Source organism: Salvelinus fontinalis, chromosome 38, assembly GCF_029448725.1.
Source record: "Salvelinus fontinalis isolate EN_2023a chromosome 38, ASM2944872v1, whole genome shotgun sequence".
In the NCBI taxonomy this organism is placed as follows: domain Eukaryota; kingdom Metazoa; phylum Chordata; class Actinopteri; order Salmoniformes; family Salmonidae; genus Salvelinus; species Salvelinus fontinalis.
The window spans coordinates 23,090,134-23,112,632 of record NC_074702.1 but is presented as its reverse complement, the minus strand read 5'-3'; the positions used below and the strand labels follow the sequence as shown (position 1 = coordinate 23,112,632).

Here is a 22,499-nt window from a genome sequence, read left to right as displayed (position 1 = left end):
TTGAAATATTACATTTTATTGACCAAAAAAGTATCTCTGTACAATTTTGCATTGAATATCGTCACTAAAGCAGCATAAAGTATAGACAGTGTGTGATAATGTGTAATAATCTATTGCATGTAGGCTCCATCTCCCATTGCCTAGCCTTAGTGCTTATAGAAAACATCAAAATGACATAGAAACATCAACATGCATGGCATATCATGGACAGAAGAACCTTACCCTGAAATATTGCTCTGATGTATTTATTTTCCCCTTGTTTATTATAACAATAACACAAACATAAATAGCAGAGGTGTCATGCCCACAGTGGCACGTTTTGTCCTGTTTAAATAAATAAACTCAGCAAAAAAAGAAACGTCCCTTTTTCAGGACCCTGTCTTTCAAAGATAATGTGTAAAAATCCAAATAACTTCACAGATCTTCATTGTAAAGGTTTTAAAAACGGTTTCCTATGCTTGTTCAATGAACCATAAACAATTAATGAACATGCACCTGTGGAACGGTCGTTAAGACACTAACAGCTTACAGACGGCAATTAAGGTCACAGTTATGAAAACTTAGAACACTAAAGAGGCCTTTCTACTTATTCTGAAAAACACCAAAAGAAAGATGCCCAGGGTCCCTGCTCATCTGCGTGAACGTGCCTTAGGCATGCTGCAAGGAGGCATGAGGACTACAGATGTGGCCAGGGCAATAAATTGCAATGTCCGTACTGTGAGATGCCTAAGACAGCGCTACAGGGAGACAGGACGGACAGATGATCATCCTCGCAGTGGAAGACCACGTGTAACAACACCTGCACAGGATCGGTACATCCGAACATTACACCTGCGGGACAGGTACATGATGGCAACAACAACTGCCCGAGTTACACCAGGAACGCACAATCCCTCCATCATTGCTCAGACTGTCCGCAATAGGCTGAGAGAGGCTGGACTGAGGGCTTGTAGGCCTGTTGTAAGGCAGGTCCTCACCAGACATCACCGGCAACAACATCGCCTATGGGCACAAACCCACCGTCGCTGGACCAGACAGAACTGGCAAATAGTGCTCTTCACTGATGAGTCACGGTTTTGTATCACCAGGGGTGATGGTCGGATTTGCGTTTATCGTCAAAGGAATGAGCGTTACACCGAGGCCTGTACTCTGGAGCGGAATCGATTTGGAGGTGGAGGGTCAGTCATGGTCTGGGGCGGTGTGTCACAGCATCATCGGACTTAGCTTGTTGTCATTGCAGGCAATTTCAACACTGTGTGTTACAGGGAAGACATCCTCCTCCCTCATGTCGTACCCTTCCTGCAGGCTCGTCCTGACATGACCCTCCAGCATGACAATGCCACCAGCCATACTGCTCGTTCTGTGCGTTATTTTCTGCAAGACAGGAATGTCAGTGTTCTGCCATGGCCAGCGAAGACCTCGGATCTCAATCCCATTGAGCACGTCTGGGACCTGTTGGATCGGAGGGTGAGGTCTAGGGCTATTCCCCCACAGAAATGTCCGGGAACTTGCAGGTGCCTTGGTGGAAGAGTGGGGTAACATCTCACAGCAAGAACTGGCAAATCTGGTGCAGTCCATGAGGAGGAGATGCACTGCAGTACTTAATGCAGCTGGTGGCCACACCAGATACTGACTGTTACTTTTGATTTTGACCCCCCCCTCCCTTTGTTCAGGGACACATTATTCCATTTCTGTTAGTCACATGTCTGTGGAACTTGTTCAGTTTATGTCTCAGTTGTAGAATCTTGTTATGTTCATACAAATATTTACACATGTTAAGTTTGATGAAAATAAACACAGTTGACAGTGAGATGATGTTTCTTTTTTTGCTGAGTTTACATTATATACAGTATTACAGAGCCTTCAGAAAGGAAAGGCTTCACACTCCTTGACTTTTTAAACATTTTGTTTTGTTACAAAGTGGGATTCAAATTGATTTGATTGTCAATGATATTCACAAAATACCCTGTAATGTCAGTGGAAGAAAAAGTATATACATTTTGTATTAATGGAAAATAACACACTAATATATCTTGATTGGATAAGTATTAAACTTCCTGAGTCAATACATGTTACAATCACCTTTGGCAGCGATTACACCTGTGTGTTTTTCTGGGTAAGCCTTTAAGAGCTTTGCACACCTGGATTATACAATATTTGACCATTATTCTTTAAAAAATGTGTCACACTCTGTCAAGTTGGTTATTGGTCATTGCTAGACAGCCATTTTCAAGTCTTGCCATAGATGTTAAAGCCGATTTAAGTCCAAACTGTAACTAAGCCACTCAGGAACATTTAATAACGTCTTGGTAAGCAACTCCAGTGCATATTTGGCCTTTTGTTTTCGATTATTGTTCTGTAGAAATCTGAATTTGTCTCCCAGTGTCTGTTGGAAAGCAGACTGAACCAGGTTTTCCTCAAGGATTCTGCCTGTGCTTAGCTCTTAGCTCTTAGCTCTTAGCTCATGCCAACCCATAACATGATGCAGCTATTACCATTCTTGAAAATATGAAGAGTGGTACTCAGTGATGGGTTGGATTTTCCCAAACATAACGCTTTGTATTCAGGACAAAAAGTTAATGTATTTGCCAATTTATTTGCAGTATTACTTCAGTGCAAACAGGATGCATGTTTTAGAATATGTCTTATTCTGTCCATGCTTCCTTCTTTTCACTCTGTCATTTATGTTACTATTGCGGAGTAACGATGTTGTTGATCCATCCTCAGTATTCTATCACAACCATTAAAATCTGTTACAACCATTAAACTCTGTTACATTGGCATGGTGAAATCCAAGAAGGGTGTCTTTCCTCTCCGGCAACTGATTTAGTAAGGGCACCTGTATCTTTGTAGTGACTGGGTGTATTGATACAGTGTACAATTAATAACTGCACCACGCTCAAAGGGATACTCAATGTCTGCTTTTTATACCCTTCTTTGCAAAACATAGGAAAACCTTCCTGGTCTTTGTAGTTGAATCTATGCCTGAAATACACTGTTCGACTTAGGGACCTTACAGATAATTGTATGTGTGAGGTAAAGAGATGGGGTAGTCATGTTAAACAGTATTATTGTATACAGAGTGAGTCCATGCAACTTATTATGTGACTTGTTAAGCACATTTTTACTTCTGAACTTATTTAGGCTTGCCATAACAAAAGGATTGCATATTTATTTACTCAATTAATTTTTTATGAATTTGTTAACATTTCTAAAAACACAATTCCACTTTGACGTTATGGGGTATGTAGATCAGTGACACAACATCTGAATTTAATTTAAAAAGTAATACTACTAGCCACCTAGCAATTTTATGAAGTTGGCTTTAGCTATCCCAGATAGGTTGAGGCAATCAATCAAGTTAGAGTAGCTAGCTTGTCTAACTATCATCTTCACTGGCATGCCTGCTAGCAAGATTGGTAGACTTTAGAAAAGCAACCAATAACTAAATGTACTGAATAAGACTCACATTGCTTTCAATATTTTACCCATATTTTAGCAGAGATGCAGAGAAGCATATTTAGTTTATTTAAAAAATAACCACTAGTCAGGAGGATACAAACATCTCAAAAGGTAGTTGAAGTCATAAGTTTATATGCACTTAGGTTGGAGTCATTTAAACTCGTTTTTCAACCACTTCACAAATGTCTTGTTAACAAACTATAGTTTTGGCAAGTCGGTTAGGACATCTACTTTGTGCATGACACAAGTAATTTTTCCAACAATTTTTAACAGAGATTATTTCACTTATAATTCACTGTATCACAATTCCAGTGGGTCAGAAGTTTACATACACTAAGTTGACTGTGCCTTTAAACAGCTTGGAAAATTCCAGAAAATGGTGGCATGGCTTTAGAAGCTTCTGATAGGCTGATTGACATATTTTGAGTCAATTTGAGGTGTACCTGTGGATGCATTTCAGTGCCTACCTTCAAACTCAATGCCTCCTTGCTTGACATCATGGGAAAATCAAAAGCCAAGACCTCAGAAAAAAAACAAGTCTGGTTCACACTTTGGGAGCAATTTCCAAATGCCTGAAGGTATCACGTTCATCTGTACAAACAATAGTACGCAAATATAAACACCATGGGATCACACAGCCATCATACCGCTCAGGAAGGAGACGCGTTCTGTCTCCTAGAGATGAACGTACTTTGGTGCGAAAAGTGCAAATCAATCCCAGAACAACAGCAAAGGACCTTGTGAAGATGCTGGAGGAAACAGGTACAAAAGTATCTATATCCACAGTAAAACAAGTCCTATATCGACATAACCTGAAAGGCCGCTCAGTAAGGAAGAAGCCACTGCTACAAACCCGCTGTAACGACTCCCACCGAAGGTGGCTCCCCTTCCTGTTCGGGTGGTGCTCGGCGGTCGTCGTCACCGGCCTACTAGCTGCTACTGACTTTTCCTCCTCCTCCCTTTTTGTTGAGTAGGTGCACCTGTTTGTGGTTAGGGTGATTTGTGGGGCTTTATTACCCAGCAGCCCGGCCTGCTGGGTGTGCGGGATTGTTGTATGTACACTCTGTACATTCTTGTTGTGTCTGGGTATCGTGTTGGTTGGTATTTTCCGTGGTTCTCACTCTATGTGGGGTGAAGCATTTGTTTTTTGAGTAGCGTCGTGTTTGCACCCGTGTGGGTAATTAAATTTTGAACGCTACTCTGAACTCTGTCTCCTGCGTTTGACTCCTGTTCATCCACTACACATCGGGCATTACAGAATCCCGCACCATTATTAAGTATGGAGTCAGCAGGAGCAGCGGCAAACCCACTCCCATCTATGGAAGAACGGGTACTACATCACACTACCGTACTCCATCGCATCGGTTCCGCCATGGATCAAATGATGGAGAGAATGACCCGATGGGAGAGGAGTGGTCTCCTCTCTCCACCTGCAGTCTCTCCAGCTCAGGATTCCTCCTCTCCTCTCTCACCATCCTCCGGCTCCAGCGCGCTCCGTCTTGCTTTTCGGACCTTGGCCGCGGGGTCTGGGTGGAACGACAGGGCCCTTATAGATCACTACAGATGTAGTCTCCGGGAGGATGTCCGCAGGGAGCTAGCATGCCGGGACGAAGCTCTCTCCCTGGATGAGCTTATTGATATGTCCATCCGGCTGGACAATCTGCTGGCTTCCCGCGGCCGATCGGAGAGGGTCCTGTGCGTTCCACCACCCAGCACCCCTGCACCCATTCCCATGGAGTTGGGAGGGGCCGTGCCGAGGGGTACCGGAGGAGGAGGCTCCCCCTGCACCAGCTGTGGTCGGAGAGGACACACTGCCGATCGGTGCTGGGGGGGTCCATCTGGGGGTCGAGATGGCAGGCGGAACATTTCTCGGTCACCTCAGGTGAGTAAGCACCAGACTCACCCAGAATACCCTGTTAGTCATATGTTTGTCTTAATTTTTTTCCTTAAGTTTTTTCCCTCTTCCCAGCATAAGGCACTAGTCGATTCAGGTGCAGCTGGGAACTTTATGGATCGCGGACTCGCCATCAAGCTGGGTGTTCCGCTTGTGCCGATAGATTCTCCTTTTCCCGTGCACTCCCTAGATAGCCAGCCATTAGGGTCAGGTTTGGTCCGGGAGGCCATGGTTCCACTGGACATGGTGACGCAGGGGGATCATAAGGAACGTATAAGTTTTTACATTATAGATTCGCCTGCGTTTCCAGTGGTACTGGGGATTCCCTGGCTGGCTAGTCACAATCCTACTATTTCGTGGAAACAGGGGGTTCTCCAGGGGTGGTCAGAGGAGTGTTCTGGAAGGTGTTTGGGAGTTTCCATCGGTGCCACGTCGGTGGAGAGTCCAGACCAGGTGTCCACAGTTCGCATTCCCCCCCGAGTATGCCGATCGCTTTTAGTAAAAAGAAAGCGACTAAATTACCACCTTATCGACCGGGTAGGGATTGTGCGATAGATCTCCAGGAAAACGCTGCGCTTCCTAAGAGTCACGTGTACCCTTTGTCCCAAGAGGAGACGGTGGCTATGGAGACATATGTCACTGAGTCTCTGGGACAGGGGTACATTCGGTCCTCCATCTCACCCGTCTCCTCGAGTTTCTTTTTTCTGAAGAAAAAGGAGGGAGGTTTGCGTCCGTGTATTGATTATAGAGGTCTAAATTCCGTCACAGTGGGTTTTAGTTACCCACTACCTCTCATTGCTACGGCAATGGAATCATTTCTCGGAGCGCAGTTCTTCACAAAACTGGATCTCAGGAGCGCGTACAGTCTGGTACGTATTCGGAAGGGAGACGAGTGGAAAACCGCATTTAGTACCACATCGGGCCATTATGAGTACTGCGTCATGCCATATGGGTTAAAGAATGCTCCCGCCGTTTTCCAATCCTTTGTAGACGATATTCTCAGGGACCTGCACGGGCAGGGAGTGGTTGTTTATATCGATGACATTCTGATCTACTCAGCCACTCACGCCGCGCATGTGTCTCTAGTACGCAAAGTGCTTGGTAGACTGCTGGAGCATGACCTATATGTCAAGGCTGAGAAGTGTGTGTTCTCCAAACGAGCCGTCTCCTTTCTGGGTTATCGCATTTCCACCTCGGGGGTGGTGATGGAGGGTGAACGCATTAAGGCCGTGCGTAATTGGCCGACTCCGACCACAGTAAAAGAAGTGCAGCGGTTTTTGGGTTTTGCCAACTACTACCGGAGGTTTATCCGGGGTTTTGGCCAGGTAGCAGCTCCCATTACCTCACTGCTGAAGGGGGGTCCGGTGCGTTTGCAGTGGTCAGCAGAAGCGGACAGAGCTTTCAACCGGTTGAAGGCGCTGTTCACGGAGGCGCCCGTGTTGGCGCATCCGGATCCCTCTCTAGCATTCATAGTGGAGGTGGACGCGTCCGAGGCTGGGGTAGGTGCCGTGCTATCACAGCGCTCGGGTACGCCACAAAAACTACACCCCTGCGCTTTTTTCTCTAAGAAGCTCAGCCCAGCGGAGCGTAACTATGATGTGGGGGACCGGGAGTTGTTAGCGGGGGTCAGTGCTCTGAAAGTGTGGAGACACTGGCTTGAGGGGGCTAAGCACCCTTTTCTCATCTGGACCGACCACCAGAATCTGAAGTATATTCGGGCAGCTAGGAGACTGAACCCACGTCAGGCAAGGTGGGCCATGTACTTCACCCAATTCCAGTTTACTCTATCGTACAGACCGGGCTCCCAAAACATAAAGGCGGATGCACTGTCCCGTTGTTTCAACACGGAGGATCGGCCCACCGAACCTACCCACATCCTTCCCGCCTCAAGGCTTATAGCATCAGTGGTGTGGGAGGTGGACTCGGATATCGAGCGGGCATTAAGGGCGGAACCCGCTCCTCCTCAGTGTCCGGCGGGGCGGAAGTATGTGCCGCTTGGTGTTCGGGACAAATTGATTCGGTGGGCTCACGTCCTACCCTACTCGGGTCACCCTGGGGTCAGGAGGACAGTGGGGAGCCTTCGGGGGAGGTATTGGTGGCCTACTTTGGCTAAGGACGTTGGGTTTTATGTCTCTTCCTGTTCGGTATGCGCTCAGAGTAAGGCTCCTAGGCACCTTCCTAGAGGGAAGTTACAACCCCTCCCCGTTCCACAACGGCCTTGGTCACATCTATCCGTAGATTTCCTGACCGACCTTCCCCCGTCTCAAGGGAATACTACGGTGCTGGTGATTGTGGATCGGTTTTCTAAGACCTGTCGTCTCCTCCCGTTGCCCGGTATCCCTACAGCCCTACAGACTGCGGAGGCATTATTCACCCACGTCTTCCGGCACTACGGGGTGCCGGAGGACATCGTTTCTGATCGGGGCCCCCAGTTCACGTCCAGAGTATGGAGGGCGTTTATGGAGCGTTTGGGGGTCTCGGTTAGCCTTACCTCCGGTTATCACCCTGAGAGTAATGGGCAGGTGGAGAGAGTGAACCAGGAGGTGGGTAGGTTTCTGCGGTCGTATTGCCAGGACCGGCCAGGGGAGTGGGCGAGATACATCCCTTGGGCCGAAATGGCCCAGAACTCTCTACGCCACTCCTCTACTAACACGTCCCCCTTTTAGTGTGTATTGGGGTACCAGCCGGTCCTGGCACCATGGCATCCGAGCCAGACCGAGGCTCCTGCAGTGGAGGAATGGGTGCAGCGCTCCAAGGAGACATGGAGGGCCGTCCAGGAATCCCTCCAACAAGCTAGTGGACGGCAGAAGAGGAGTGCTGACCGCCACCGCAGTGAGGCCCCTGTGTTTGTACCGGGGGACAGGGTCTGGCTCTCGACCCGAAACCTGCCCCTCCGCTTGCCCTGCCGGAAGCTGGGTCCGCAGTGTGTAGGGCCCTTCAAAGTCCTGAGGAGAATAAACGAGGTGTGTTATCGATTACAACTCCCTTCCTATTATCGTATTAACCCCTCGTTTCATGTGTCTCTCCTCACGCCGGTGGTAGCTGGTCCCCTGCAGAACGGTGAGGTACCGGAGGACCCTCCTCCCCCTCTCGACATTGAGGGGTCCCCGGCGTACAGGATACGAGCCATTCTGGACTCAAGACGCCGGGTGAGGGGCCTGCAGTACCTTGTGGACTGGAAGGGGTACGGTCTGGAGGAGAGGTGCTGGGTACCGGTGGGGGACATTCTGGATCCATCGATGTTGAGGGATTTCCATCACCTCCATCCGGATCGCCCTGCGCCTCGCCCTCCGGGTCGTCCTCGAGGCCGGTGTCGGCGCGCTGCGGGAGCCGCGCGTCAGGGTGGGGGGTACTGTAACGACTCCCACCGAAGGTGGCTCCCCTTCCTGTTCGGGTGGTGCTCGGCGGTCGTCGTCACCAGCCTACTAGCTGCTACTGACTTTTCCTCCCCCTCCCTTTTTGTTGAGTAGGTGCACCTGTTTGTGGTTAGGGTGATTTGTGGGGCTTTATTACCCAGCAGCCCGGCCTGCTGGGTGTGCGGGATTGTTGTGTGTACACTCTGTACATTCTTGTTGTGTCTGGGTATCGTGTTGGTTGGTATTTTCCGTGGTTCTCACTCTATGTGGGGTGAAGCATTTGTTTTTTGAGTAGCGTCGTGTTTGCAACCGTGTGAGTAATTAAATTTTGAACGCTACTCTGAACTCTCTGTCTCCTGCGTTGACTCCTGTTCATCCACTACACATCGGGCATTACACCCGCCATAAAAAAGCCAGACTTCGGTTTGCAACTACACATGGGGACAAAGATCATACTTTTTGGAGAAATGTCCTCTGGTCTGATGAAACAAAAATAGAACTGTTTGGCCATAATGACCATCTTTATGTTTGGAGGAAAAAGGGGGAGGCTTGCAAGCCAAAGAACGTGAAGCACAGGGGTGGTAGCATCATGTTGTGGGGGTGCTTTGATGCAGGAGGGACTGGTGCACTTCACAAAATAGATGGCATCAGGGGGAGGAAAATTATGTGGATATATTGAAGCAACATCTCAAGACATCAGTCACGAAGTTGAAGCTTGTTCGCAAATGGGTCTTCCAAATGGACAATGACACCAAGCATACTTCCAAAGTTGTGGCAAAATGGCTTAAGCACAACAAAGTCAAGGTATAGGAGTGGCCATCACAAAGCCCTGACCTCAATCCTATAGAACATTTGTGGGAAGAACTGAAAAAGCATGTGCGAACAAGGAGGCCTACAAACCTGACTCAGTTACACTAGCTCTGTCTGAAGAGATGGGCTAAAATTCACCCAACTTATTGTGGGAAGCTTGTGGGAAGGCTACAAAAAACGTTTGACCCAAGTTAAACTATTTGAAGGCAATGCTACCAAATACCAATTGAGTGTATGTAAACTTCTGACCCACTGGGAATGTAATGAAGGAAATTAAAGCTGATATAAATCATTCTCTCTACTATTATTCTGACATTTCACATTCTTAAAATAAAGTGGTGATCGTAACTGACCTAAGACAGGGAATTTTTACTAGGATTAAATGTCAACAATTGTGAAAAACTGAGTTTAAATGTATTTGGCTAAGGTGTATGTAAACTTCCGACTTAAACTGTATGCTTAGATATGCAGAAAAACAAAAATGTTTGACAGAATTAAGCATAATGATCATGGCTCTAGATTGCAAGAAAAGCTGTTTAATTAATGTGTTTGAAAAATGCAATTTTCTCCAACTTATGAACAGGGGGCAAGCCCCTCTCCTGACCACCCCCAAGCCATCCTCACATACTTTGTGCCCCTCAGATGTTTGGAGTGCATGACGCCACTAATAAATAGTACAGATATTCAAAAGTTACAACATTATAAAGAACACCAATGAAACAAAAGTGAAGGCATTCATTCATTATTACTGTATTTCATACATATGCTCTGTTCCAATGTAGAAGCGTAGTGACGTTGGCGCGTGTTTTACACACGCAGACCATAGCTTAGCCTCATATCATGATGGGAATGCGATACTGTTACACTGTAGATATTGATTGATTTTATTGATATGTGTTAGGACTTGCAGTGAAAGGCAACATTTAGCCTAGCATTAAGCCCTTATGTATAATTCAACCTTGGGTAGCTAGAAGGTTTAAAATGTAAACTGCTCAAATCATATGCTCTTATAAGAAACCTTATGTATCGAATAGTATGCGCCGCTATTTAGGTTAGCGTTTCCCTTGTAACCCATGCAATGGTCTGCCTGTCTCCAAACAAACCCCCATCAACAAGGACGTCTGTCTTTGGCAACATCCAGGTGTGTGTAGGCCTACATATTTACGCATTCAAACCACCAACAGACAACTCAAATGTGATGCTTATTACCATGATGGCTGTTCACGATGGCTGTTGGCTACTGTTCAGATACATTACCACTTAATTTCTGTTTTTGGTCCTTATTCCGCTCATAAATGTGCTCTATTCTAGTCTGACAGTTGCGGCTGTTCTCATGAACAAAAGGGTCAGGCGTGTGCCAGCAGCTGACATCTCCAGTCCTGTGCTGAAGCCTGTCTCCATATTCTGAATGTACCTAGTGTCTCATTTTTATTCGATTGAATATCATTTTTCATTGTTTACGAATACATAATTTAATTTAAATAGCATATCTGTGCTGTAGTGTTGAGATTCGTTCTGGGCAGGTGTTTCGGAGTTTGTTATTTACGGTTTTAGAAATGAAGACCACGTTTTACACCCTATTTTGACCATGAAGGTGTGGATTGATCTGATGTTGCTTTGGGCAGTTGACGACTGGTTTGGGGATCTTTTTGTTTTAGGACAAGAATCAGCTCAAGTCTGGACTCGCAGGAAAATACTGCCATTTGTTTTACCACCACTTCTACTTTGGAAATACTGTGAAATAAGACTACAAAGTTTTGGTGTTTGTTTTTAAAACACTGGACATTTCTAAAGCATACTCATTTCATGTCTTGATGCCTACTGTCAGATCATGAAATATAGCTGCTTATTCAGGTAGGCTGTATCAAATTTGGTTCAGTCAAGTCTTAAACTGCTAGGCTATGTTTTGTTCATTTTCTGATATTAAAGACTCAATATTTATGTACGTTTATTTTAAAAACATTAGCATGTTATCTAGTTTCAGGACCATACTGTCAACTGAAGGCTAGTGCTGAATAAAATATTATAAAAAAGTGGTAGTTGTATATTGTAGACTATATGGTAAATATGTATAATTTAAGTTTGAGATGATACACCATTGATATTATATGACACCTTAAAATTATTTAAAGAAATAGTTAATTTATGTATATACATATAGTTTTGAACAAGAATGAAGTCCTTACCTTGTGCACTACAGTGCACTACAGTTAGTGAGCTTACCTGTTTGCCTTTCAAAGCACGGACCCCAAAATTGGCATTAGTCATCCACCACCCCTTAAATTGATGATTTGTTCAGTAATATATGAAGAAAAACATTCTTAAAAATTACATGTTAAACTTCAGAAGCTTAATTACCTTCTCATTGTGTGAGTGAAAAGCTCCTTGTCCCACTGGATACATCTCTGCACTTTTGAAGAGGGACAATTGGAGACGGTGCTCTCTTTTTGCTTGATTGCATCATATTCCCACCGGCATATTTTCCTCTGCATTCAAATGGTCAGTTTCAATAAAAAGGGGTCTCTGTGTGTCCAAAATATCCCCTAGCAATGATTTTGAGCCGCTCTAAGAGGCTTCAAGGCTTGGTGAATCTACAAAACCCCAGTGAAAACTCTCTGAGAGCTAATTTGTGCAGCAAGTGAAAATGTCTTCTCAGTATAGGCTGTAAGACTGGTGGATGGGCCATATGATGTGAAAGTCATTGTGGGGAGGACAGAGGGAGTTTGGGGAGGCGTATAGTGCCAGTGTCATCCCATTTGAAAGGGACATGTTGGCACTTGTGGGACTATGTTCCCAAATAGCCCTTACTGAGCATCTGGGGCCTTCTATATTTTACAGTAATGGTTGAGTCCAATATGAGCACCCCTACAAATAAAACTTACATGGAAGTGCCCCTTTTGCAGGGATTTCTGGGAAGAAGAAGGAGGCTATCGAGGTTGGGACTTTGGAGAGAGAGAAGTATAGAGAGAGGCACTTTGTAAAGGTAAGAAAAGTTATGTTCCACTATGGTTAGGGTGCCATTGGATGGATATGGGGTATATAGAGACTCTAATTTCAAAATGTATCCAGAAAAATTGAGATTTTCAGGTGCTAGGTGGTGTCTGTATAATGTTATAGAGAAGGGAGGGACAGGCCATTATGCTGTGCATAAACAAGGAAATATGGCAGCACGGCTAGGGGGAGCCATAGCTGGGAAGGGAATGGAGCTTGCTGGCTCTGTGCTACTGCAGAGGAGATGTGGGTTGGATTTAGTACGCACAAAGTCAGTAAAACTCCGGAAGAAACTGTATTGTTGTCTATTGTGTTAATTAGTCAGCTATTGTCAGCTCTACATTAGTCTCAGGGCTGTTGTCCAAACTGTTTCACAGGCTGTGCTCTGTAAAGAAAGATGGGAAGCTGTGATGATTGAACAGTAAGATACACAAAATTATTCAAATAAAGATAAAACATGCAAATGGTAAACTTTGTAAAGATTTTAGTGTGAGATAACATGTAGAATTTATTTAGCTTGCTTTGCTATGTGCATATCTAGAGACTGTAAAGATGGCCGCTCCTGTAACGACTCTCGTCGTTGGTTGAAGGAGAGGAGGACCAAATTGCAGCGTGGTATGCATCCAAATTTATTCGAACACTTATTCAACACGAACAAAAACAATAAACAGAACTAAACCAACGACGCTACAGACCTGAACATGTGAATCTAGAAAACAAAGAACGCAACGAACAGGAACAATCACCCACAAACAAACAGTGAGAACAGCCTACCTTAATATGGTTCCCAATCAGAGACAACGTAAAACACCTGCCTCTGATTGAGAACCATATCAGGCTAGTTAGACAACCCTAAACCAATGAAAACACATAACATTGAAAATACCCACCCAGCTCACGTCCTGACCAACTAAACAATGACTAAAACAAAGGAAATAAGGTCAGGAACGTGACAGCTCCACTTAGGGAGAGGGGTGAGAGTAACTGCCCACTTCCTGATTGAAGCACCATCGCAGTTGCTTTGTTTGTACTCATGATCAGGCAAAGTATGTTGTATGAATACAAATTACCAGCTTTAACTTAGATTTAAGTTAATTATTTGGGAAATTATGGTGGTATTTGAGGTTTCAGGACATGGGCCTAGACTAACTGCTTCAAACAGGGAGTGCTGCAGTGTCCTGAGTCTCTGAAGGCTCAGCTATACAGTAGCACAGTGGTGATCGGTTAACCTAAAAGGGAGATGTTAGTTTAACGGCCGTGGGGCCTGGTCAGCAGCTTCCCTGAAATAGCATATTGGGTTAACAGCCCATATACATCCACTTTTCCATGCATAAACTTTTCTACTGTGTACAAACAGTTCACTATGGGATGGGTAGAATTGAAACCACCAGTTATAAAGCATTCAATTGGGAGGAACAATTAAACACAGGCTTCATTTGTACAAAGTGTTAAATTACAGTGCCGCCTGCTAGCATTTCTGCGATGATGATAGACAGAGTACTAATGTGAAAATGTCTGTAAATGTGCTTTATGTTTCTTAATTTACTTCACTCTTTGCGGTTTTTGTAGTTTTAGAAGTACATTTCCCCCCCAGGTTAAATAAAACAGTTAACTTTCATTACCTACATTTCAAAGCCGTATTGGGTTGACTGGTGGGTGATGGGTAACGAGTTCTCTCTCGGATGCAGTGTTATCTGTAAAGGGAAAGACACAAACATATAAATAATTATCCAAATTAGAAGTTGTATCCATAGGTATATTTCAGATCTCAGAAAGTGACATGTTGTCTCACTGGTGTGGTAAGGGTTAATTGAGCACCGGAAGGCAGAACATGTCATAAAATGTCATATTCTCATGAAAACTGGGTTTTTAATCAGACTACTTTAAGCTACTATCTCCCCATTTGCTTATTTTCAATTGCCTTCTTTCCCCCATATTAATTTCAATAACATCCTATCCAAACCCACTAACTAATATTTGCCTGAATGTAAAGGGTTAAAATGTGCTCTGGAGTGACACTGTTACTCAGTCCATATCATTGGTGCTGAAATCTGACTGAGTTTTCCCCCCCATAGAAATATGTACATTTACTGCCCCCTCTGGTAGATTCAGGCACAAAAGAGTGAGTGTGACCAAAGACAGACAGGCAACCTGGGTGTTCCTCACACTATATTGTGTGCAGTGCCTCAACTCTTGATAAACCCTTGTGTGCCGCCTGTACATGTGGGTGAACCTCTGCCAGAACCCATGGGCATTTAGCCACTGTTGCAATCCCACAACTGGGGTGCATGTTTGTAGTGGCTGTGGTCTCAGCAGGCATTCATATCCTGTCATTTGCACTCAGTGAGGTGAGACACTAAAAGATTATGAGCAGGCTCTCAACATCTCCACTGCTCTCAGTCTGATATCTGTCAAATTCAACTCGTGACTGTGGTACATTAAAGCTGTGCTTTTTCAAAAACACCTTGGTCTACAATTACTTGTTTTTACAACATATTTAAACATGAGCATAAGTACCACTGTGTAGACTGAGAAAGCACTTCTCAGACAATACACCTCAACTCATACAAGTTAAATTAGCCTCTGAATTCCTCCACTAGAACACAGTGAAATGATTTAACTTCATGTACAGTAGTGTCTTTGATGTAGTACTATAGTTATGCCAACCGTGCTGCCCTACAACAGGTTTCTCTTCCACCAAAATTGAGCTCAGATATTCTGTCATCTCTGCTTCTCTGTGTGATTCAGTGTCCTGCCCAGTAGCTGTTAGCGTTCCATTGCCTCTAACTACCACTCAAAATGTATGACTTCCTCACTGGAGCTATCAGTCCCCTCCATAAAGGCACATTCACATCGGCCTTGTGCTGAAAGGAGGGCTGCTATGCTAATGTAATGGAGGTAAGAAAGTGCCATAAGCTTACTCCAAACAACTAGCTTAAATGTTGCCAATGGAGCTATCGTATCGGATCATTTTCTATAGCGCAACTGGTTGGTAAGTTGTCAAGGAGGGCGGTCACGTGTGTTTGCGATTAGAGCGTCACTGGTTTGAGCCCAGTAAGGGGACACAGGGACAGTGGAGGAAGCTAAGCTGTTAGCAGCACACTGATTTAGCTTTCACTAACAGAGATGGCTGTTAACACCTTCACTGCTGTCCAATATCAACTGGAAATTGAATGGACACTATAAGCTGTGCTCAGGTACGGTAATTAGTAGTAATAAGTGCATGTTATTTATTTCAGGCATCACATCAGAGTCCCAGACCAGGAGCTGTGACTCAGCGTAAGCCATTACAATTCCTCCACTCACTTGTCAACAGATACAAATACAAAATTTTACTCAGAATTTTACTTAGATATTTTACTCACAGCAATGATACAAAGGCTCTGACACTTCTTTCAAAAAGCTTTCACTATTTTACCTACATTTCTGTTTTACGTAAAATTACTGGGAACTTACTGTACTGTGTACAGTTTTATTTTGGCTGTTGCTACACCTCTGTGCACCCCTTAGCTGACAAAGGGTATCAGTTACACGACAGCTGTGGTACTGGTGTTAGTATAATGGACGTCACGCGTCCTTCTTAGTGAGTACCACTTCCTCCTAATTCGGCTCACACAGAGACTCAAACCCAGGATCTCTTCTTTGCTAGCACATGTGACCGCCCTCCCAAAGCGTCTTACCAGTCACGTCACACAAAAAGCTAGCTATTTGGTGGCGCAAGTGGGGACACTTCAGGTCGAGGAGTAAGATTTACATATCGCCATGTGCTACATTAGCAGCTGTCATCTCAGTAGCTTTGTGTGTGCAGTTGCGTCACCTGGCATCATAACTTTCAAGATCATTTCCATCTAAACCTTCTGAAGCCAAAAAAAACACAAAGTATTTCAAAAATCTTTTTGCACTTTGTCACTCATTCCTCTAGTTCCATTCACATTAATGAAAGCTTTCCATGGAAGTTGGCATCACTCGACACTGCAGCCGTGGGAGAGTGAACCAATCAAAAGTGGATTAAAGAGTAGCCTTTTCCCCGTAACCCAATCAGCATTGTGTATGCATGAGCCACTCCCACACCCTGCCCTTACATGGCACGGAGGACTGGCCAAGGTCTACTGATGGATGTAAAGGCTGCTAGTTCAGAGACAACAGAACCACAATACCAAGACTACTACTACTATTACTTTTACTACTACAACTACTACTACTACTACTACAGAACCAGAAGGATGGAAACAGCTACCGACTTGACTCTGGTGGGATCCGATTACTAATCATAATTTTAGATTAAATCAATGGACATTGAATGTATCTAGCACAGTAACATATATTTTTGTCCACAATTTCAGATTGAATAGTGCTAGTTGTAGATCGCACTGATATCAAAAGACGTAATCTCCTCCAATGATTGAATAAAAACTTGTACATTCATCAATACTCTGAGAAGAGTATTTATTTAACTAACATTTCCATCTAATGTGGGGCATATATGGTATTTTAGACTCCAGTTTCAGAACTGGACAGCAACCATCTGCCATTGGCTGCAGCAGAATACTTGCTCTGTTTGTTTAACGGCAGTCTAGCTCTTCCTCCTCAGACGAGGAGAGGCGAGAAGGATCTGAGGACCAATGTGCAGCGTGGTAATTTTCCATGATGAATTTAATAGACAAGACGAACACTGACACGAAAATACACTTGATAATTACAAAACGACAAACAACGTTAAACAGACCTGAACATGAGAACTACATAAAACGAAGAACACACGAACAGGAAAGAACAAACGAACGAGACGAGACAGTACCGTGTGGTGCAACAAACACAGACACAGCAACAATCACCCACAAACAAACAGTGAGAACAGCCTACCTTAATATGGTTCTCAATCAGAGGAAACGTCAAACACCTGCCTCTAATTGAGAACCATATCAGGCAACACATTTAACCCAACATAGAAACAGATAACATAGAATGCCCACCCCAACTCACGCCCTGACCAACTAAACACATACAAAAACAACAGAAAACAGGTCAGGAACGTGGCAGAACCCCCCCCCCCCCCCCCCCTCAAGGTGCGAACTCCGGGCGCACCCCTAAAACTCACGGGGAGGGTCTGGGTGGGCACCTGTCCGCGGTGGAGGCTCCGGCTCAGGACACCACCATAGTCTTTGTCCCCCTCCTTAGCGTCCCTTGAGTGGCGACCCTCGCCCCCGACCCTGGTCCAGGAACCTTCACCAAGGCCCCTCCTAAATAGCGGAGACAACTCAGGACAGAGAGGTAGCCCAGGACAGCGAGGTAGCTCAGGACAGAGAGGTAGCTCAGGACAGAGGGGCAGCTCAGGACAGGGGGGCAGCTCAGGACAGGGGGGCAGCTCAGGACAGAGGGGCAGCTCAGGACAGAGGGGCAGCTCAGGACAGAGGGGCAGCTCAGGACAGAGGGGCAGCTCAGGACAGAGGGGCAGCTCAGGACTAGATGGCAGCTCATGACTGAAGGGCAGCTCATGACTGAAGGGAAGCTCATGACTGGCTGGCGGCTCATGACTGGCTGGCGGCTCTGGCAGCTCCTGACTGGCTGGCGGCTCTGGCAGCTCCTGACTGGCTGGCGGCTCTGGCAGCTCCTGACTGGCTGGCGGCTCTGGCAGCTCCTGACTGGCTGGCGGCTCTGGCAGCTCCTGACTGGCTGGCGGCTCTGGCAGCTCCTGACTGGCTGACGGCTCTGGCAGCTCCTGACTGACGGACGGCTCTAATGGCTCGGTACAGACGGGCGGCTCTGAAGGCTCGTGGCAGACGGATGGCTCAGATGGCGCTGGGTAGACGGATGGCTCAGACGGCGCTGGGCAGACGGATCGCTCAGATGGCGCTGGGCAGACGGATGGCTCAGCTGGCGCTGGGCAGACGGATGTCTCAGATGGCGCTGGGCAGACGGATGGCTCAGACGGCGCTGGGCAGACGGATGGCTCAGACGGCGCTGGGCAGACAGATGGCTCAGACGGCGCTGGGCAAACAGATGGCTCAGACGGCGCTGGGCAGACGGATGGCTCAGATGGCGCTGGGCAGACGAGCAGTGCAGGCAGCTCAGACGGCGCTGGGCAGACGAGCAGTGCAGGCAGCTCAGACGGCGCTGGGCAGACGAGCAGTGCAGGCAGCTCAGACGGCGCTGGGCAGACGAGCAGTGCAGGCAGCTCAGACGGCGCTGGGCAGACGAGCAGTGCAGGCGGCGTTGAGCAGACGAGCAGTGCAGGCGGCGTTGGGCAGACGGCCGACTCTGACCTGCTGAGGCGCACAGTAGGCCTGGTGCGTGGTGCCGGAACTGGTGGTACCGGACTGGAGACACGCACCTCAAGGCTAGTGCGGGGAGCAGGAACAGGGCACACTGGTTTCTCAAAGCGCACTATAGGCCTGGTGCGTGGTGCCGGAACTGGTGGTACCGGACTGAGGGCACGCACCTCAGGGCGAGTACGGGGAGAAGGAACAGTGCGTACAGGGCTCTGCAGACGCACAGGAGGCTTGGTGACGGAACTGGAGGTACTGGGCTGGAGACACGCACCACAGGGTTAGTGCGTGGAGGAGGAACAGGGCTCTGGAGACGCACGGGAAGCCTGGTGCGTGGTGTAGGCACTGGTAGTCTGGGCTGGGGCGGGGCGGGGAGGTGGCGCCGGATATACCGGACCATGCAGGCGTACTGGCTCCCTTGAGCACCGAGCCTGCCCAACCTTACCTGGTTGTATGCTCCCCGTAGCCCGACCAGTGCGGGGAGGTGGAATAACCCGCACTGGGCTGTGTAGGCGAACCGGGGACACCATGCGTAAGGCTGGTGCCATGTACACCGGCCCAAGGAGACGTACTGGAGGCCAGATATGTTGAGCCGGCTTCATGGCACTTGGCTCAATGCTCAATCTAGCCCTGCCAGTGCGGGGAGGTGGAATAACCTGCACCGGGCTATGCACACATACAGGAGACACCGTGCGCTCTACTGCATAACACGGTGTCTGCCCGTACTCTCGCTCTCCACGGTAAGCTCGGGGAGTTGGCGCAGGTCTCCTACCTGACTTCACCACACTCCCTTTTCCCTCCAAAATTTCCTCCCATGTCCAGGAGTCCTGTGTATTGGCCGCTGCTGTCGCTGCTGCCCGTTACCCCGCTGCTTGATCCTTTGTTGGTGGGTGATTCTGTAACGGCAGTCTAGCTCTTCCTCATACTCAGACGAGGAGAGGCGAGAAGGATCTGAGGACCAATATACAGCGTGGTAATTTTTCATGATGAATTTAATAGACAAGACGAACACTGACACGAAAATACACTTGATAATTACAAAACGACAAACGACGTTAAACAAACCTGAACATGAAGACTACATAAAACGAAGAACGCACGAACAGGAAAGAACGAACAAACGAGACAGTACCGTGTGGTGCAACAAACACAGACACAGCAACAATCACCCACAAACAAACAGTGAGAACAGCCTACCTTAATATGGTTCTCAATCAGAGGAAACGTCAAACACCTGCCTCTAATTGAGAACCATATCAGGCAACACATTTAACCCAACATAGAAACAGATAACATAGAATGCCCACCCCAACTCACGCCCTGACCAACTAAACACATACAAAAACAACAGAAAACAGGTCAGGAACGTGACAGTTTGTTAAAAATAAGTGGTATAATGTTGTGTCCCAATGTTGTAGAGAGTCAGTCGGTGTTCAAAGAGCAGACTAATCTGTTCTTCAGCTGTATGACAATATTCTATTATTATTCAGCTAAAATCCAGATGTATTTGCCGAATGTGCGTACACAATAAAACGTTATCAAGGATTCACAAGGCTGCTTTGTGAATATTCTGAATACAAGTTAAAGTAAATCACCCCAGATAATTCACATTCAATAAAGTTGGCACTACTTGCAGACATGAGCGATGTACATACTAAAATACTCTGTTCTCTCTCTAGGACGACAGTGAAGTCGTATGTGTAGCAGCAGCCATGGACAAGGAGACAGTAGTCATAATCCTACAAGGCACGGAGAAAGTCTCCTCTTTCGCCGCCACCATCAACCCACTCTTCGATCTTTAAATTTTTTTAATTGCAATTAAATGCCGTTAAATTAAATTGTGTTATGTCACCCGTTTCATAACATATCAATGAATAGAAAGGTACAATTGTGCATTAACCAAATCTATAAGGAGATTATAATGATTTATAAATAATGATATGCGTAATGGTTTCTGATCATGCGGGGATGGGGTGTAGCTCATGAATCTATGGAGCGCACACACAGAGAGAGAGAGAGATAATAAAACTGATGCAAGTAATTGTTTTAGACACTAGGGAGTTGTTTCAATCCATTGTAAAAACTGTAAAAATGTACCAATTTCATCAATGTAATTGAACTGTCATATAAGCCTATACAATAATAGAGGCACAATATGGCACAATATTATTTTGATTATGAGGTCAAAAGCTTCAAACAGTCATGCACATTCCCAAATTGTATACAGCACTTCATTAATTGGATTTCAGTAAGTAAACTCCTCAGTACAATGCTGGTTAAACAAAAAAGATTAGGCTAGAAAATATTGTATGTGCTATAGGTAGCAGAGTAACGCTTTCCCTGTAGGGGAGATGGACTCGGTAAAAGGTATCGACGCCTCACCCATCGATCAATGTCTTAACCACTAAAACATGTTACACTGTCACACATTTATACAAACGTGCTGTCCTTACCGATATTTCTTGACCATTTCAGAATACACAATGTGTGCACATTCCGCACCCATTTTCAATGGCTGACTCTTTCACGCAAAGTGCGCAATAGTCTATTCGAAGATCTTCAGGCAAATACCTGTACCCGAGAATCAGTGAAAATTACAGTCACAGTCACATCTGTCTTTCCCTCTTGCATGAGATCTTAGCAAAAACCTCTAAATGTAAGCACTGGCTGCTGAGTCAGGGGAGACGGAATCCAAAAATATCCCACCGTATAGTGTGCGCTCCTCTCTCTCTCGCTCTCTATGTGCCCCTCTCTCTTTGTCTCTACATGTCAAACTGCAGATATTAAATGCGTGGCAATGAATCCCGCTCTCGTTTTGGACCTAACCTCAACATTACAGTGAAAAGAGAGCCGTGGGAAAACTTTACACAAAATCTGAACTGCAGCTGTTGGGGCTGATCAGGCGTGAAGGACGAGCCACTACAAGGTAAAGAAACGCTGTGCTGTTGTAAGAGTGGAATGGGTTTCTCTAACAACAAGACAGGGGTAAAGACTGCAAGGTGTAATCAATGTTTCTCATGGGACTTAACTAAATGCATGTACCTATACAGTGTGTCTCCATCATACATGGGCATGAATGAAAACACTGAATTATTATATTATTCGACCTACAATAGTTATTCATTGCAGTTGGAGTAATACAATTGTAGAAGTAAATTAAACTCAGTATCAAAATTTGCTATATGTTGTTATTCTTTTTTTTCTCAAACATTGGAAATTACAACACAGATGGATGGCAAAAATATAGTCTAAGATATTCCAATAAAACACGTCTAATTGGTGTTTTTTATTAAGGCTTGGTTAATTGGACATCATGTATTTGAAAATGACGCAGTGTCTGTATGACCATCCATCCTCTACGGGTTGTGGTCTGACCAAGAATACAATAATTGAACCTATTAGAGTTTGCGGACAAGGGATGAAAGGAGATTTTTTTTAAATATATTGCTTGGGCTTGGTCGGTTCTGAAACCAAATGAGGCATAAACAGACCCAGTGAAGGGGCGCTCACACCTCTGTCTATTTCAGTCATTTTATGTCATGATAAATGTATTATCTCCTTTTGGCTTTAGAATGTCATTTGTTTTATACATGCAAATGTTGCATCTCATTCAATATTATACAGATTTTCACCTTTGACCTTGACAATATCAGACATAAACATGTAGCTCTTGTATACAAGCATCTCTAAAACGTGTCTGTAAATAGTGGCATAGTGCCA

The 22,499-nt window shown here is 45.7% G+C and overlaps 1 long non-coding RNA gene across 2 annotated transcripts; it reads right to left on the bottom strand.

Annotated features, from left to right (window-relative positions):
• Positions 1-21,752, bottom strand: LOC129837758 (uncharacterized). Of its 2 annotated transcripts, XR_008756753.1 has the most exons (3): positions 21,233-21,745; positions 14,140-14,207; positions 1-12,898 (listed from the first exon to the last, which is right to left on the bottom strand). It is a non-coding gene; the product is annotated as an uncharacterized LOC129837758 (long non-coding RNA). The 2 variants fall into 2 exon arrangements; XR_008756752.1 differs by having other exon boundaries at positions 1-14,207; positions 21,233-21,752.
• Positions 21,753-22,499: the final 747 nt, after the last annotated feature.